The sequence below is a fragment of the Mustela putorius genome, unplaced genomic scaffold, assembly GCF_011764305.1.
Source record: "Mustela putorius furo isolate JIRA1106 unplaced genomic scaffold, ASM1176430v1.1 tig00003834_pilon_pilon_pilon, whole genome shotgun sequence".
Lineage (NCBI taxonomy): Eukaryota > Metazoa > Chordata > Mammalia > Carnivora > Mustelidae > Mustela > Mustela putorius.
Window position 1 is genome coordinate 87842306 of NW_025421987.1, and position 17414 is coordinate 87859719.

Sequence of the window (17414 nt, forward strand, 5' to 3'; positions counted from 1 at the left end):
ATATGAAACAAATAATAATAATGTAGATGGTATTCATGCATACAAAAAATTATAAAGATGAGTAACTAAATGTTGGAAACCTTCTTCTAAAGGGTGGACACAGAAACAGCCCAGGGCTATGGCATAGCCCATGAGTCAGGATCCTGGGGATGGGTATAACCTTCTGCCCCACTCTCCTGGGAAGACTTGTTTCCAAGAAGAGTGTTTCATCCTGAAAATAACGGACAAAGGCCATGCATTATTATCTGTATTTAAATATATAATTAATAATATTGAGATGAGGTAATTGAGCCCTAGAGGAGAGAAATATGTTGCCCAGGATCACATTGAAATTAGATGGTGGGCTGAGACCATGAATCAGAGTTCCCTACTCCCATATTCTTTTCTGTTAGGTTGTAGGTCACTCTATTTGAGACTGAGTACTTTGAAAAGAAACTTGCTTGTTTTTCTGAAAGCCCCAAATGACCTTTGCCTGGCTAACACAGCTGGCTCTCCACCACACACTTTCAACAAACAAAAAGGTATGCTGAGGTGTTTTTACCTCTCTTGAAGAGCAAAGTCTTTAGGCTTCTTTGACTGCCAGTAGGCTTATAGCTTCTAGAATCTACTTTGATCTCTGTATAAGAGAGGATCCCTTTTTCCTTTTCCCACATCTCAACCTACTCTGATTCTTACCTTCTTCCTTATTCTTAAGGATAGAGTCAAAGTTTATTAGTGGGCATTGGAAGTGAATCAACTGGCCATATACATTATCTTCTCTTGCTTTCTGCCTCATTTCATTCAGTGAAAAAAACAATTGGGAACTAGCTTTCTTTAGGGCTTCTGGCTCTCTCTTTGCTCTTCTTTGTCCATGTACCTAGGCCAGGGAGTGACAGGGGTGGGTATTAGGATTTAAGCTCTGGCAGAGGGTGGGCATGCCCTTTTTAAACTTCTGACCAAAGGAAGCCCTTTCATCGAGCCCATCTTTACTGGAGAGCCCCAGTCTGTGGCACCGGGTACTAGCCGAGCTGGTAACTCAGGGTACCTGGTCTTCTGTTTGGTTATTTCTCTTCATGGTAATCTTGGAAGAGGAGGTGTGATGTGTAAGGAATGATCCTGGGGTTCTTAAGTACTTGAGATATATATGATCTGTTTGAGTTGAATTGTGTCCTTCCCAAATTCATATGTTGATGTCCTAACCCCTAATATCTCAGAATATGGTTACTTAAAGGTAGGGCCTTTAAAAGGTAATTAAAGTTTAAAAGGTGCTGTTGGGATGGGCCTTAATCTAATATGACTGGTGTCCCTATAAGAAGAGGAGATTAGGACACAGATGACACAAACAGAGGGACAACCACCTGAGGACACAGCAACAAGGTAGCCATCTATAAGCCAAAGAGAGAGAAATCAACCAAAACCTGTCAATACCTCGATCTTAGACTTCTAGCCTCCAGAACTGTGAGACAATAAATTTCTGCAGTGTAAGTGACCCAGTCTGTGGTATTTTGTTATGGCAGTCCTAGGAAACTAATACACCTTCCATCCCTCCCTTACCTTTGCTCACCTAAATCCATTTTATATCGACTGTAGTTGCTATTCACTCATATTATGTCTCCCCTTTCCCAGAGGTTCCCCAGATGCTAAGGCCACATGAACCAAGCAGATTCAACTACAGGACAGCGTTCATTAGGCCATAAGAAGCAAATGGACAGTTGGGGCAAGACCATGGGGTGAGGGGGCAGACTCAGATCATGGACGAGTCAGGGTCATTACTTCCCTAACTTCCTATTGCTATTTCATGAGTGGTATTTTTCCACTCTCTTTCCAAATTCCCCTGCCCTTCTATCACTCTGGCAAACTACTCATCCCTGCTGCTGTCACATCTAACTTCTTGGTCCTATCCTCTGTTCTTTTCTTTAAGAACCTAGGCATATGGTACCTCTCTCTCCCAGTTCCTCCTGTTGTCCTGAGTGACAGTAGGTTCTCATCCTTTGACCTTCTCATCTTCAGTGCCGACTTCTTCCATTCTACCCTAGCCATCTGTGATACCCACAGATACATCCACCTCTGAAAACTCCAGCTCACAACACCCCATTCTCTGACCATCCTCTCCCATCTTTTTAGGTCTTTTGCTCCTTCAATAACCTTATAGAATTCAATAACCCTGGACTTCAATCTCATCGAGACATCCAGTCCTTTAACACCACCCCATTTTAAGTCTATCAGATCCTCTTGCATTTGCATCTTTTCTGAATCCCACAAGTCACCAGCACTCCTTTGCAGACTGTTCTTTCTCTAACTGCTTTCTCCGCTCTCTTCTTTCTTCAGAGGAATCATTCTTTACCGTTCTAGTGAATCACTGAGAATCTAATGGAAGCCAGATCCTCTGTCTGGAATACCCCCAATAAAGCCACACAGTTCACTCCCTCAGCGCCTTTGACTCTTTCTGAAAGCGTCACCTTCTCAGTGAGATACTTCCTGACCACTCTATTCTACTACTTCTATTCTTACTCACACTCATAATCCCCATGCCCAGTTTTGTTTTTCTTCATGGCACTAATCACCAGCTGAGATACTATTTATTTTAATTATTTATTTGTTCGTTCCTCATTTCCCATCCCATTAGAATAACATAATCTTCAAGTGGACAAATACTTTTTCATTTTTTGTTTATTGCTCTATTTCCAGTACCAGGCCAGTGTCTTTGACTTGCAAATAGTAGGGCCCTAATAAACATTTGTGGAATGGGCTTTTTTCAGAGAACAATTTAAATATGCACATATTCTTTTTTTTTTAAAAAGATTTTATTTATTTATTTGCAGATAGAGATCACAAGTAGGCTGAAAGTCAGGCAGAGAGAGAGAGAGAGAGAGAGAGGAGGAAGCAGGCTCCCTGCTGAGCAGAGAGCCCTATGTGGGGCTCAATCCCAGGACCCTGGGATCATGACTGGAGCCGAAGGCGGAGGCTTTAACCCACTGAGCCACCCCTGTGCCCCTTTTTATGCACATATTCTTAAAACTTAGTATTAATTTCTGGGGCTTGACGATCTTTCTAAGACTGTGAGTTTCAGAATCTCAGTGTTAACCACTCTTCCCAAATATTTCTCATGCGCTTCACCACCACAGTTTAAATGCTGTTGTATACTGATTACTTACAAATCTATTTCTTTATCCTACATGTCTCCCCACAGTTCCTCACTCACCAATCAAATGTCTGTTCCCTCCTCCATCTGAAGTTTCCCATGGACAGAGGCTGCTATCTTTCCATTCCCAACTTGCTCATTCTTCTGCACCAACCGTGTTCATGAACCAGTAACAGCTCAGAAACTCGAGCCACATATCTGGGTGTCATCCTTGATTTATTTATTTTTTTTCCTTTATCCTCATATGCCATCAATCAGTAAGTTCTATTGTTTATATATAAGTATCTTTCAGATCCAACATCTGCATGGGTTCCATTCCCCACGGCCCCTGCATTATTGGAAAATTACCTCAACAACCTCCTCATTAATTTTTCTGTCTATTGTATCCTTCTTTATACAAATACAAGTCTTATTCGTTCTCTCCCTTTGCCAGACCTTTTTCTAAAGGCCCTCCTTTGCTTAAAGAGTGAAATAAAAATGTCTTAAAATAGCATTCAACCCTGAATCCTCATGTTGGCATGGGGTGCCATGAGATTGAAGTAGCTTGCAATATCGAGCCAACATGTGGAGGGCAGCTGCCTTGAAAAGTCAGCTGGGCCCACAGCACACTTGGCACGAGTGAGAAAAAACAACTGTTGTATGAAGCCACTGAGCCTTTGGCATTGTTTGTTTCTGTAGATAATCTGGCTTATCCTGACTCACAGGATACTCTTCCCTGGGATGGCTCTTCCCCTTCTATATTCTCCATGCTTAGGCATGCAGACTTTAATGTCTAGAACTGCTATCAGATTAGCTGCTCATTCCAGATTCCGTCATGCTCTTTCATGCCTGCATGCACTTAAATGCTTGGTTCTCTTGGTCTTTTGTCCTCGTCCCTTCCTCATTTGCTTGTAGAACTTCCTCTGATTTATCCTTTGAAATCTTGCTTAAATGCTATTTTTCAGGAAAATCGTCTCTGATCACCCAACAGAAAAGTAAATACTACCTTTGTTTCTTATGTATGCTTTAAATTGCTGCATGTCTCAAATTACTGCTGTGTCCCTCTTTCACAATAATAATTCAAAGGCCTGAACAATAGGCTCTGTACCTTGGGATCAATAGTGTTTTGTGTTTTTTGAATATATGGACGAAGGCATCAGTCTAGGTAAACACACAATGGAATTTATAATTACAAATTATGATGAGTACTATGTAGAAAGAGGACAGAATTCTATGGGACAGACCAATAGAAGCGCCTAATTTATACAGGGTGGTCAGCAAAGTCATGGTGATGTGACAGCTAAATAGAATGGGTGCAAGCCAGCTGATGAAGGGGTTGGTGATTGACAATGATGGATGATATTACCTGGACTTCAAGACACATGGAAATTCCCCATTTCTGTACCCAGTCCATAGAAATAATGATAAAGACCAGAAATGAGATAAATGAAGGAATGGCTGCACTCAGAATCAAGACAAGGAATTATCTGTGGATGAGAAAATAGGAAGGCCTGTACAAGGAGGTCTGTAAATGAGAAGTTGTAGTGGTGTGAGCTGAGGAACTCATCCTAATGGGGAACTCATCCTGTGGGAACTCATCCTGACCACGTGGGAAGCTGTGGAGCTCCCATGGGGAAGCTGGAAGCTGACAAGGCTATACCATGAAGTTACTTGGAAAGAAATAGAAACCACAACCACAGAAAGGTTGCCAAATAAGAATCAACAAATATTTTTTTAAGATTGTATCTTGGGTACCTGGGTGGCTCAGTAGGTTAAACCCTCTGCCTTCGGCTCAGGTGCTGGGATCAAGCCCCGCATTGGGCTCTCTGCTCAGCAGGGAGTCTGCGTTACCCCCACGCTCTCTGCCTGCCTCTCTGCCTACTTGTGATCTCTCTCTCTCTCTCTCTCTGTCAAATAAATAAATAAATAAATAAATAAATAAAATCTTAAAAAAAAAAAGATTGTGTCTGGAAAAGGGATAATAAATTCAATAGGAGAATTTCATGTCAGGAAATAGAGTTAATGGAAACATAAGAACAGATTTTAAAATAAGCTATCTCCAGAGAGCTAAAGACAGGAGTGTAATCTACAAAAAAGGAAGAGAGAGATCTGAAATAAGAAGAGACTGAAACACAAAAAGAAGCCATTGGATAATTAGTGAAATTAAACCAATAATTTTGCATTTACTAAACATAATTTTGCTAAGTATAGTTATTGACATTAAAAGTATGATAAATGGTCACATGTGAAGAATTAATGCTCTGAAAAATCAAGCTGAGGAATTTCCCCAGATAAAGAGATCAGAAGTGTGAAAGAGTAAAGGGAGTACAGATTCAGAAGATCCTACATGTGTCTAGTAGAATTTTCATTAAACATGGAATAAAGAGAAAGGAAAGGAAGAAATCTTTGAGGAAATATTGGTCTCAATTTTCCTAGAATCGAGAAAGCCTATGAATTCTCAGATTGAAAATGTCTTCCAGGCCTCATGTGGGATATATGCATAAAATTATACATAGATTCCTTCTAGTGAAATTTTGACGTATCAAGGATAAAGTTAAAATTTTAAAAATTATCAAAGAGAAGAAAGGAGAACTAGATTAATACCCAGATTTTCTGCCAACCATGTGGAAACAAGAGGGAAGTAAAAAATACCTTTTTTAAAAAAAAGATTTGTATTTATTTGACAGAGAGAGAGAGGCGAGCCCAAGCAGAGGTAGCACCAGGCAAAGGGAGAGGAGAAGCAAGCTCCCCACTGAGCAGGCAACCCCATGTGGGACTCAATCCCAGGACCCTGAGATCATGACCCGAGCCAAAGACAGCTGCTTAACCAACAGAGTCACCCAGGCGTCCCGAAATAAAAAATTTCTTAATGTGCAAAAGAAAAATACTTGTAAGCCTGTCATCCTACACTAGCCAGAGGATTATGTCACTCAGCTGAAATAAAGACAAACTCAGGCTTGGAAACCTTATTACGTGCAGGCCTTTTCAGAAAGAATGGAGGATGTTCGAGAAGATGGTTAGTGTTGGTGCAAGTGGGAAATGGGTCCACTGACACAGTGTTTGTAGAAATGGACAGTGGCTTGGCCACTGGGAGGGCAATCTGGGGCTATTAGTAAAATAAAAATGTGCAAATCTTAGAAACTGAGAATCTGACTTTGAGATACCTGTCGTAGAGAAACGCTCACTTGGGTGAGGATGTTCCCGGTAGCATTGTTTGTCAAGGTGAAAAGTAAGCTTCAGTCAAATAATGACTAAATGTAATGGAGTCATGCTATTGAATGTGGAGCACCAGTGAGAGAAAATGGGAAAGATCTATGGACAGCAGCAGAGAGTTTATCTTGAAGACATCACTGCATGAAAAGGGAGGGTTGAAGTGTGATACCTATGTTAGGAAACGATCCATTGAGTGAAAACTCCAGAGGGTCCCCAAACAACACATATTTTGTACATATCATAGACATTTTGTGTATATTTTCCATATGTCATAGAAGTAAGTGTGGAAGGAGATAGATCAAACGTAACCAGTTACTTGTGCGGAGATTGTGTTCAAGAGAGGCTTTCTTCCTATTTATATTAATGCAGAGCCTTTAGGGACACCTGGGTGGCTCAAGGGGTTAAACACCTGCCTTATTAGAGATCATGGGTCATGATCCCATTGGAGCCCCGCATTGGGCATTGGGCTCACTGCTCAGTGGGGAGTCTGCTTCTTCCTCTGCCCTCCCTCACCCCTCGTGCTCTCTCTCTCTCTCTCAAATAAATAAATACAACATCTCAAAAGAAAAGAAAGAAAGAAAGAAAGAAAGAAAGAAAGAAAAAAAAAAAAAAGAAAGAAAGGCAAAGCTTTTAGTGCCTGGTCAGCGGTGCTTAGGCAGGGGAGTGGCAGGATCTAATTTACAGTGATAAAAAAAATCCCTCTGGGTGTGGTGAGGACAGTGGATTTGGAGGAAGGGAGGCTGGGAGGCCAAGGAGGGGCTGTCCTAGTAGTTAGGACCAGGGCTCATTCATCCACTTGGCATTGTGGACTCAGAGCCTGAGCCCATGAAAATGTTTTAATTAAAAAAATAACAAATATATAATAAACTTGGCCTGGATTATATTCGGCTTTATGCCAGTGCAGTGCTAAAATACAATTTTTATTTATTTTCTAGATGGATGAAGGGGCTCATAAAGGCAAAAATGTCTAGAACCCACGAAAGTCATAAAGCAGCCTTGATGAGGAGAGAAGAATGCTTGGATGGATCAGCATGGAGTCAAGCAGACAAAGGCAAAAAGTGTTTTGTAGCAGGAAGAGCCCGAAACTGAGGAATGATGGAGGGGAGAAAGCAAAGCATAAGCCCCAGAATGCGGACTTCAGGGCATGCTGATTCTACTTACTGGGACAGGGAAGAGGGTAGGAAGGTCGCCAGGGCCCACAGGATCATGAGCCCTCCCTGCCAGGCCAGCTGTGGAAAAGTCACCACGGATCCAGGATCTTGAAAGGGTTGGAGACAACTGCTGAATCTTTATACAACGGGAAGACAAAGGATTTCTTTACAAAGACCGGCATAATCAGATACCGTTTTAGAAAATGGGTGTTTGGTGAGCACGCGGGACCTGGGAGTGCACTGGTGAGAGACTGGAGGATAAACCAGAATCTAACAGTACCTAAGGAGCCAGCTCCCTCTCCCTATCCCGATTCCCCGGCCACTCCCAGGCTCAGGAAAATGTCATGAAACTAAAGCAGTTTGGAAAAGAGCAGGAAAGACCTCCCAGCTAGACCCAGCCCGCGCGCAGCTTGGCCCAAGCTCAGGCTCATGAGGAGCAAGCACATGGGCCTCGCGGCTGGCTGCGTTTGCTGGCCAAACCACAGGGCAAATTTAAACGCGTCGGTTGTCACAACACAGCAGACCTGAGGGACAACGGCTTTCTTAAAAGTGGGGCTTGGGGCGCCTGGGTGGCTCAGTGGGTTAAGCCGCTGCCTTCGGCTCAGGTCATGATCTCAGGGTCCTGGGATCGAGTCCCACATCGGGCTCTCTGCTCAGCAGGGAGCCTGCTTCCTCCTCTCTCTCTCTCTCTCTGCCTACTTGTAATCTCTCTGTCAAATAAATAAATAAAATCTTTAAAAAAAAATAAAAATAAAAATAAAAAAAAAATAAAAGTGGGGCTTGAAGAACAAAAACACCGCTTCCCCAAAATACATCTCAGGAAAGCTGGCTATCTCTCAAGCAATTGTTTTCAAAGGTAGGGGCTCAAAATATTTTCAGCCCCAGTCCACACAGAGGGGGCACAAAGCTCTGTGGACCTTCTGCCTTGACCATATCTGACCAAGGGAAAGGGTCATCCTTCTGAAGACAAGCCAGGAGACCCTGGGAGTGGAACACCTCATGCGTGATTCTCCCTGGCATTGCCAGCATGGTGGGGGTATTTGGGTAAGCCATGACAGCTCTTTGGGCCTGAGTTGTTTTGGGTTTTGTCCCCATAAGTGAGAGTAATGATAACACTTTCTTTCCTTACATACTCTTTCAAGGACATAGTTCTTCTACTGTGGCTTTTTTTTTTTTTTTTTTAAGATTTATTTATTTATTTGAGAGAGCGAGCGAGTGCACAGGGGTAGGGGCAGAGAAAGAGAGAGGCTCTCCAGCAGACTTTGTGAGGAGTGTGGGACCCCACTTGGGGCTTGATCTCATGACCCTGAAATCATGACCTGAGGCAAAAACAAGAGTTGATGCTTAAACAAGTGAGCCTCCCAGGTGTCCCTCAAGGACATAGTTTTTCTTGGGGCACCTGCGTGGCTCAGTGGGTTAAAGCCTCTGCCTTTGGCTCAGGTCATGATCCCAGGATCCTGGGATCGAGTCCCGCATCGGGCTCTCTGTTCAGCGGGGAGCCTGCTTCCCCCACTCTCTCTCTGTCTGCCTCTCTGTCTACTTGTGATCTCTGTCAAATAAATAAATAAAATCTTAAAAAAAAAAAAGGACATAGTTTTTCTTAAAGTCCTTTCAAATATGAACACCTTTGAGAATCTAATGAAGGCTGTTAACCTCCAGAGGAAATTATGTGTTCAAATGAATATTGTCATATATTGGATATTTATAGGTTCAGTGATTAAAAACTCCTTGGTAATATCTTTAAACCACCTGCAAAGCGACAGTCCCTTTATGGGGACTCAACCTAGAGTAATAATTGTTAGTATCCATGGAAAGTAGGGGTAGGAGGATCCTGAACGGTGTATGTAGAAAGTGGCCTTCAAGATGGGACTAAAAAATGAGCTGGATTTCAACAGCTGAAAGAAGACCAGGAGCAATAGACGGCAAAATGTGGAGTGGGAACACCAGTGATGGAGGGATTCTACCCAGCCAGTAAGGATACTGACTATGTGTGGCTGGCTCTGGGTGCTGGGCGTTATATTCATTCCCTTACTCGATCTTCACAAGTTAGTTATTGTCAACCCCATTTTAGAGATGAGGAAATGGAAAATTAGAACAGTAAATAGTGAGGCAGGTAGAAAGTTACCTTTAAAGTCTCTATTTCAATTCTTCATGTGGTTCTTTTTAATTCTAGATATGCATGAAATTTTTCCTAATAAAACATGTGGGAAGTCTCTTGCTCCTTGCAATTTCTCTCCCACAAGATGGCTTAATGGAAAGAGCATTATCACCGAATCCTTGTTAACTGTGCAGCTTCAGACATGTTGCCCTCTCCACTGAGTTTCAGTGTTTGTTCTCATCTGCAAAAGCAGAAGAGATTCACCTCATCTAGATGGGGTTCATCTAGAATGATCTCCAAGCACTCTTCCAACCTTAGAGTCTGTGATTTTTTTCAAAGGAGAAATCATTCATTGTTCAATAAATAGTTGTCTTTCACATGTTTATACTTCTACTTTCTCAGTAGCTTATTTTTTTTTTTTAAGAGAAAGAGAGGTGAGAGAGGGGTAGAGGGAGAGGGGTAGAATCCCAAGAAGACTCCGTGCTGAGCACAGAGCCTGATGCACAGCTCAATCTCACCACCCCGAGATCATAACCTAAGCCGAAATTATGAGCTGGACACTTAGCCAACTGAGCCACCCAGGTGCCCCATATTTTTTATTTTTAAGCAGCTTTATTGAGGTGTAACTGACATCCAACAAACTACACAAATTTAATGTGTACAATCTGATAGGCTTTGACATATGTATGTGCCTCTGAAACTATCACTAATCAAGACAATGAACATTTCCATCACCCCCAAAAGTTCCTTGTGTCCCTCTTGTAATCTCTCCTTGCCCCCCACTTTACCCCTGCTTCCTTAGCGAAAAACTGAGCCTCTTTCTGTCAGTACATGTAAGTTTGCTTTCCATGCAAATAAAATTGTACATGATGTACTCATACTTGCCTGGCTTCTTTCACTCAGTGTAATTATTTTGAGATTCACCCACGTTGCATGTATCATTAGTTCATAAGCCATACTTTGTTTATCCAGTCATTCATTAATGGACATATGGGTTGTTTCCAGGTCTCAGCTGTTAAGAATAAACCTGTCGTGTTTGTTTGGAAATATGCTTTCATTTCTCTTGGGTACATTTCTAGGAGTGGAATGGCCGGGTCATATGGAAGGTGTAAGTCCAATGCTTTAAGTTTTCCAAAGTGACCATTCTAGTTGTGCCACATACTTGCCAAAACTTGGTAAGGTCATTTTTTTTCATTTTAACCATTCTAATATATTTTAGAGGTATCTCACTGGGTTTTAATTTGCATTTCCCTAATAATGATTTTGAACATCTTTGTTATCTATATATCTATATACTTTGGCAAAATGTCTGTTCAAAACTTTTACTTGTTTTTTCAATCATACCATTTTTCTTCTAATTATTGAGTTCTTTATATGTACTGAGTCCATGATATACATAAATCCATTATCAGATACATAATTTGCAAATATTTTCCCCTAGTCTGTGCCTTTTCTTTTCAATATCTTAATGTCTTGCAGAAAAAAACTTTTAATTTTGATAAAGTACAATTTAAAAATCTTTCTGGCATCATATCAAGGAAATCTTTGTTTAACCTAAGTGCTGGCACACTAAAGCACCATATACTGCATGGCTTAAATAATACACATTTATTTTTCATAATTCTAGAGGCTGGGAAGTCCAAAATCAAGGTGGGAGCAGATTTGGTTCCTGGTGAGGGCCATCTTCCTGGCTTGTAGACTGTTTTCTTGCTATGTCTGTCCATGGGGGAAAGAGAAGGGAAACAAGTTTTCTGGTGTCTTTTCTTACATGGGCACTGATCCCATTAAAGTGGTCCTATGCTCATGATCTCATCCAATCCTCATTGCCTCCCAAAGGCCCCTTCTTCAAATACTTTTACATTAGGGGTAGGGCTTGAACATGAATTTGGGGGTGGGGCAAAAACATTCAGTCCATCAGTCACAATGATTTTTTTCTGTGTTTTCTTCTATTAGCTTTATTTCTCTATTAGCTTTATTTAGGTCTATGAGCCCATTCAATTGACCGTTATATATAGCATGAAAAATGGATTGAAGTTTTTTCTAATTTAGATATCCAATTATTCTAGCATGTTTTCTTAAAAGGACTATTCTTTTCCCACCAATTTATCTTTGCATCTTTGTCAGTTGTCCTGAATGGGTAGATCTATTTCTGCTCTCTCAACTCTGTTCTATTCCTCTATTTGTTGATCTTCCTGTCAATACCACATTGTCTAAATTACTGCAGCTTTAGAAAAAGACTTGAAATCATGTAGTATTAGCTCTCTAACCTTGTTCTTTTTCAAAGTTGTTTTAGAAAGACTTGTCAATTTCTACTAGAAAACTTGCTGGGATTTTGACTGGGATTGTGTTATATCTATAAATGAATTTGAGGAGAACTGATATCTTAAGAGTATTGAGTATTCTGACCCATGAACACAAGATATCTTTTCATTTATACAGTTCTTTAATTTCTCACATTAGTGATTTATTGCTTTCAGTGAATAGTGCTTGTCTACCTATTGTCATATTTATCTCTAAGTATTTCATAAATTTTGATTTTATTGTAAATGATTTCATTATGATTTCTGATTGCTTATTATTGCTAATATAAAAATACAGTTCATTTTTTATATTGATCTTATATCCTGCAACCTTGCCGAATTGACATTTTAATTCTATTAGCTTTTTAGAATTTAAGATTTCTTCAGATTTTCTACATAGATGATCAAATCAACAAGAGAATAGAGAGTTTTACTTCTTTTCTAATCTGGATGCCTTTTATTTCTTTTCCTTGCTTTGTTACACCGGTTGGGACCAAAAGTATAATACTGAATAGAATTGTGAATATAAATGTCTCCCTCTTGATCTGAGGGAAGAAATACCCAGCCTTTCACCATAAAATAAGATGTTAACTGTAGGTTTTTTGTAACTGCCCCTTTATCAGGTTGAGGATGTTCTCTTCTATTGCTAGTGTGCCGAGAGTTTCTATTTGGAATGGAAGTTGGATTTTATCAATTGTTTTTATTTTTCATTTATTGAGATGGTCATATAATTTTTTTCATTTTTAATTTATTAATAAGGTAAATTTCATTGGTTTATTTTCTTGGCTTTTCCAGAAAGTTAGTTTTGTATTCCTGAAAGAAATCCCACTGGATCATGATACATTATTCTTTCTTCTCATTTTGTAATTCATTAGCTAAAATTCTATTAAAAATTTTAGCATCTATGGCTATGAGGGATATTGCTCTGAAGATTTCTTGTAACGTTTTTGTCTGGCTTTCTTGTAACATCAGCAAAACATGGCCTTACAGTGAGTTGAAAAGTATTCCCCCTTCTTCAATTTTCTGGAAGAGTTTATTCAGAATTGATATTATTTCTTCCTTAAGTCTTCATTAGAATTTACCAGAGTAAATTCTGGTAAGCTGATCAAGGCCTGGCCCCCCTTCTCTTGCCTTTCTCCTTTTTAAATGCAAATTCAATTTATTTACTTGATATAGGGCTATTTAGATTATCTATTTCATCTTTAGTAAACTTTGGTAGTTTGTGTTTTTCAAGCCTCTATGTTGTCTATGTTGTCAAGTTTATTGTATAATATTGTTCGCAATATTCTCTTATTATGCTTTTAATTTGTGAAATCTTTAGTAATGTTGCCTCTCTCATTTCTGAATTTGGTAATTTTAATTTTTACTCTTTTTGTCCTTTTCAGTCTATATTGAAATTTGTCAATTTTGTTACCTCCTCAAAGAAACAACTTTTGGTTTCATTGATTATTTTCCATCATATTTCTGTTTATGTTTCTTTGATTTCTTCTCTGATTCTTAGTATTTCTTTTTTCTGTCTATTTTGAGATGAAATTTGATTTATTATTAGTACTATAAATTTCCCCCTAAGTATTGCTTTAGTAGATCCCACAAAATTATGTATGTTGTGTTTTTATTTTTCGTTTATTTAACATTTAATTTTTGAATCCTGGTTAAAGAGAAATGTGTTATTTAGTTTCAAAATATCTGATGATTTTCTAGAAATCATTCTGTTACTGATTTTAAATTTAATTCCATTTTGGTAGTTTGTATGGCTTGAACCATTTAAATATATTGAGATTATTATAGGATTGAAATACAGTTTATCTTGGAAAATATTCCATGATAACTTGAAAGGAATGTATATTCTGCCATGGTTGGGTAGAGCTGCCTTTTTTTTTTTTTTTAAGATTTTTAAATTTTTATTTATGACAGAGAGAGAGATCACAAGTAGGCAGAGAGACTGGCAAAGGGGGATGGGGAACAGGCTCCCTGCTGAGCAGAGAGCCTGATGTGATGCTGGGCTCAATCCCAGGACCCTGAGATCATGACCTGAGCCAAAACCAAGAGCTGGACACTTAACTGACTGTGCCACCCAGGCACCCCTATGCTTTCTACTATATAGCTAGCTCCTTAAGGAAAATTCTTATAAATACATTATTGGTGTATCCCGCAAGATGACTTGCTCAGAGCTTCACATATTTAGTAATATGTGAATATTACTGGAAATAATATTGGACTGGACATTTCAGAAAGACCCCATTGGACCCAAGTGAAGATGTCCACAAGAATGTCTCTGAGGGGTTTATATTATTTTCATTCTCCTTGGTTTGAGGAATTAAAAAAAAATTATCCACATTTATTGGTGTGTTTCACTATGCCCTGGCTCAAAGCTGTATCTGAAATGTACTCCAAGTCTATTCTATAGTGTTCAGAGAAAGGTCATGAATACACTTAACCAACCTGGTCACAGCGATAGCTCTTTCCAAGAACAAATACTGTGCACTGTGGGGGTTTCCCTGTGGATGGTAGCATATCTTCATGTTAACATCTATGCCAAGTCTCACCCGAGGATATGGCAGATGCTAAAATAGCTCCACCTCATCATTCCTCTTCTGCTGTCCTAGTTCAAGCCCTTACTGTGTCATTGGAAAATTTGTGAACATCTTTGAATTGGCTTTCCTTTTTCCAGACTTGCAATTTCCAATTTATCCTCCACCATGCCCATCAGTGATTCTCCTCGAACCCAGTTTGAGTGGCAATTTGGGTTCTTATACCCAATTCCAAAGTGTGGAAGGGGAGGAGCTTCCTCCATGCCACCAACCAACTCAATTCAAGTCAATTCTGACACAATCTACCTCTAATCAGTCCTTTAAGACTGCCCCTCTGTCCTCCACTTCAAATGCCAATCACAAGTCTGGGTTGTCACTTGTGCTCCTGTCTAACCAGCTAAGGATTAGAGGTTCCAACAACACTTCCAACTCAGGGTGCCAATTGTCTAGGTTGTTACTTATAATTTTGACCAATTGGCTATAACTCAAAAGTTCCCATGACCTCTTCGTTCGGTTTGATTAATTTGCTATAGGGGCTCAAAGAACTCAGAGAAACATTTTATTTACTAAGGTATCAGTTTATTATAAAATTATATAACTCAGGAACAATAGGATAGAAGAGACACATAGAACAAGACAGGGGGAAGGGAATGAAATTCTCATGCCCTCTCCAAGCACACTGTTTTCCCCAAATCTCCATGTATTCATAAGCCTGGAAGATAGCTTGCTTGCTTGGTTTTCTTTCTTTCCTTATTTCCTTCCTTCCTTCCTTCCTCTCTTTCTTTCTTTCAAGATTTTATTATTATTTGAGACAGAGAGAGACAGAGCACAAGCAGAGGGAGCAGCAGGCAGAGGGAGAAGTAAGCCCCTCACTCATCAAAGACCCTGATGCAGGACTCAATCTCAGGACCCTGGGATCATGACCCAAACCAAAGGCAGACCCTTAACTGACTGAGCCACCCAGGCATCCCAACCTGGAAGCCTTCTAAACCTTATCTCTTTGAGTTCTTTATAAAGGCTTTAATACATAGACATGGTTGATTAAGTTATTGGCCATCGGCAGTTGGTCCAACCTTAAGCCCTTCTCCCCTCCCTGAAGTCAGAGAATGGGACTAAAACTTCCAACCCTCTCAGGTGCCTGGATGGCTCAGCTGGTTGAACTACTGAGTTCGTTTTAGTTCAGGTCATGATCTCATGGGTCATGGAATTTTGCCCCACATCAGCTCTGTACTCAGCAGGGAGTCTGCTTGAGGAATCTCTCCCTCTGCCCCTACCCCCACTCTCTCTGTCTCTCAAATAAATAAATAAATCTTTAAAAAGTTCCAACCCTCTAATCACCTAGTTGGTTCCCCTGGCAACCAGCCCCCATCCTTAGGTGGGATTCAAAAGTCATCTCATTAGCATAACAAAAAGACCTTTATAGTTCATCACCTGGAAAATTTCAAAGGTCTTGGGAGCTCTGTGCCAGAAATGAATACAAAGACCAAATATATATTTCTTGTTATAAATCATAATATCACGAGAGGCAGACTGACAGACCTGGCTGTGAATCTAGGCTCTGCAGATGCTGACCATGGAGAAGAGCCACTTTCCCTTCCCCTTCATTCCTCGCTTGCTGTGAGCGTTCTATGGCATGTTGCGTGGCCATCTCTTTGCACTGTGCCTATTCCATAGTTTTAAGTTTGGGTAGTTATTACTAATTCCTGTCTTTGTCACAATGAAATGTATGTGGCCTTGAGTAAGTCACATTTGATCTTTGAATTTCAGCACCCCCATCTGAAAAATAAATAGATTATTTAAGATCCATTTGGCTGCACCAGTTGATAATTCTACAAATGGATTATTAATTCAATGACATGTTTGAAAATTTAGATTTGGGGCTCTCTGGAATAACTGTATAGGTTTTCACATTCTGTCATTCTATATGTCCCCTTGAGTGCTTAGGGTTTGATGGGGAAGAATGAGTGTGTCCTGGTTTAGTACCCTCTCCTAGCAGGGGTTCTGGGGCTGACTGATTGGGTAAGCACCTCGTCTTCAGAACTCTATGGACTGAGGGTGGTGGGGGGAGTTCTAAACCCTTCTCTCGGTGGGATCTTGGGCTGTTCTGACTTCTCAGAAATTTTATATACATATACTTTTTATATGTTACGTTAATCCTCACACAATCACAAAGCCCTTTCTAATTCTGACTATGTTAGAAGCAGATGACTAATCCACAGGTGTATGAAAACAGAGCTTGTGTGGGCAGAGGGGTTATCAGTATTGGCATGGCATGTTCTCTTCTCAGTTATTCTGTGGAAGTAGCATGGGACAAAGCGAGGAGGTCGGGTCTGCACCCACACTACCTGGATGTGTGGACACCGCTCGAAGAACTTGAGCATCCCATGTACCTTGCCTGAGTCTGTTTCCTTGTGGGACAGGAGTCATCATTCAGCCTACCCTCTGGCACTGCTAAAAATGAGAACGACCATGGCTGTTGTTATTTTTCTGAATATTCAATCATGCACAGAGATATGATGAAAACATTGTATACCACACAATAAAAAATGGAAATACACACGAAAAGCTTTTATACCAAGTTAGAATTTGGAGCAGAAATTATTTATAAAACAGGCATAGCTACTGGGTATGTTTTGGTTTTCAATTAAATTCTTTTTAAACTCTGGCTCCATGGTGTAATAGCTTTGGAATTAGTAATAATGAAACATGAGTTACACTGGTGAGTAATGGTTTTACTTACAACAGGATGAAAATGTTAACCCAGCGGTGCCCAGGACCAAACCTAAGACCTCTACGTGGTTACCGTCCTGCATGTCATTGCATGTCAGAGGTTGTAGTCATTACTATTAACATTTAGTTGGGTGGTTGAGACCTACACCACAACCAGCATTTCACTCTGACGTTTTATCTGGCTCTTCTCTTTGTGCTTCAGCCCTTTTGAGAGTACTTGCCATATTTTTTTTTTTTTTTTTTTTTTTTTTTTTTTACTGGCAGAGAAACTGGGTCTCAGAAAAATTGATT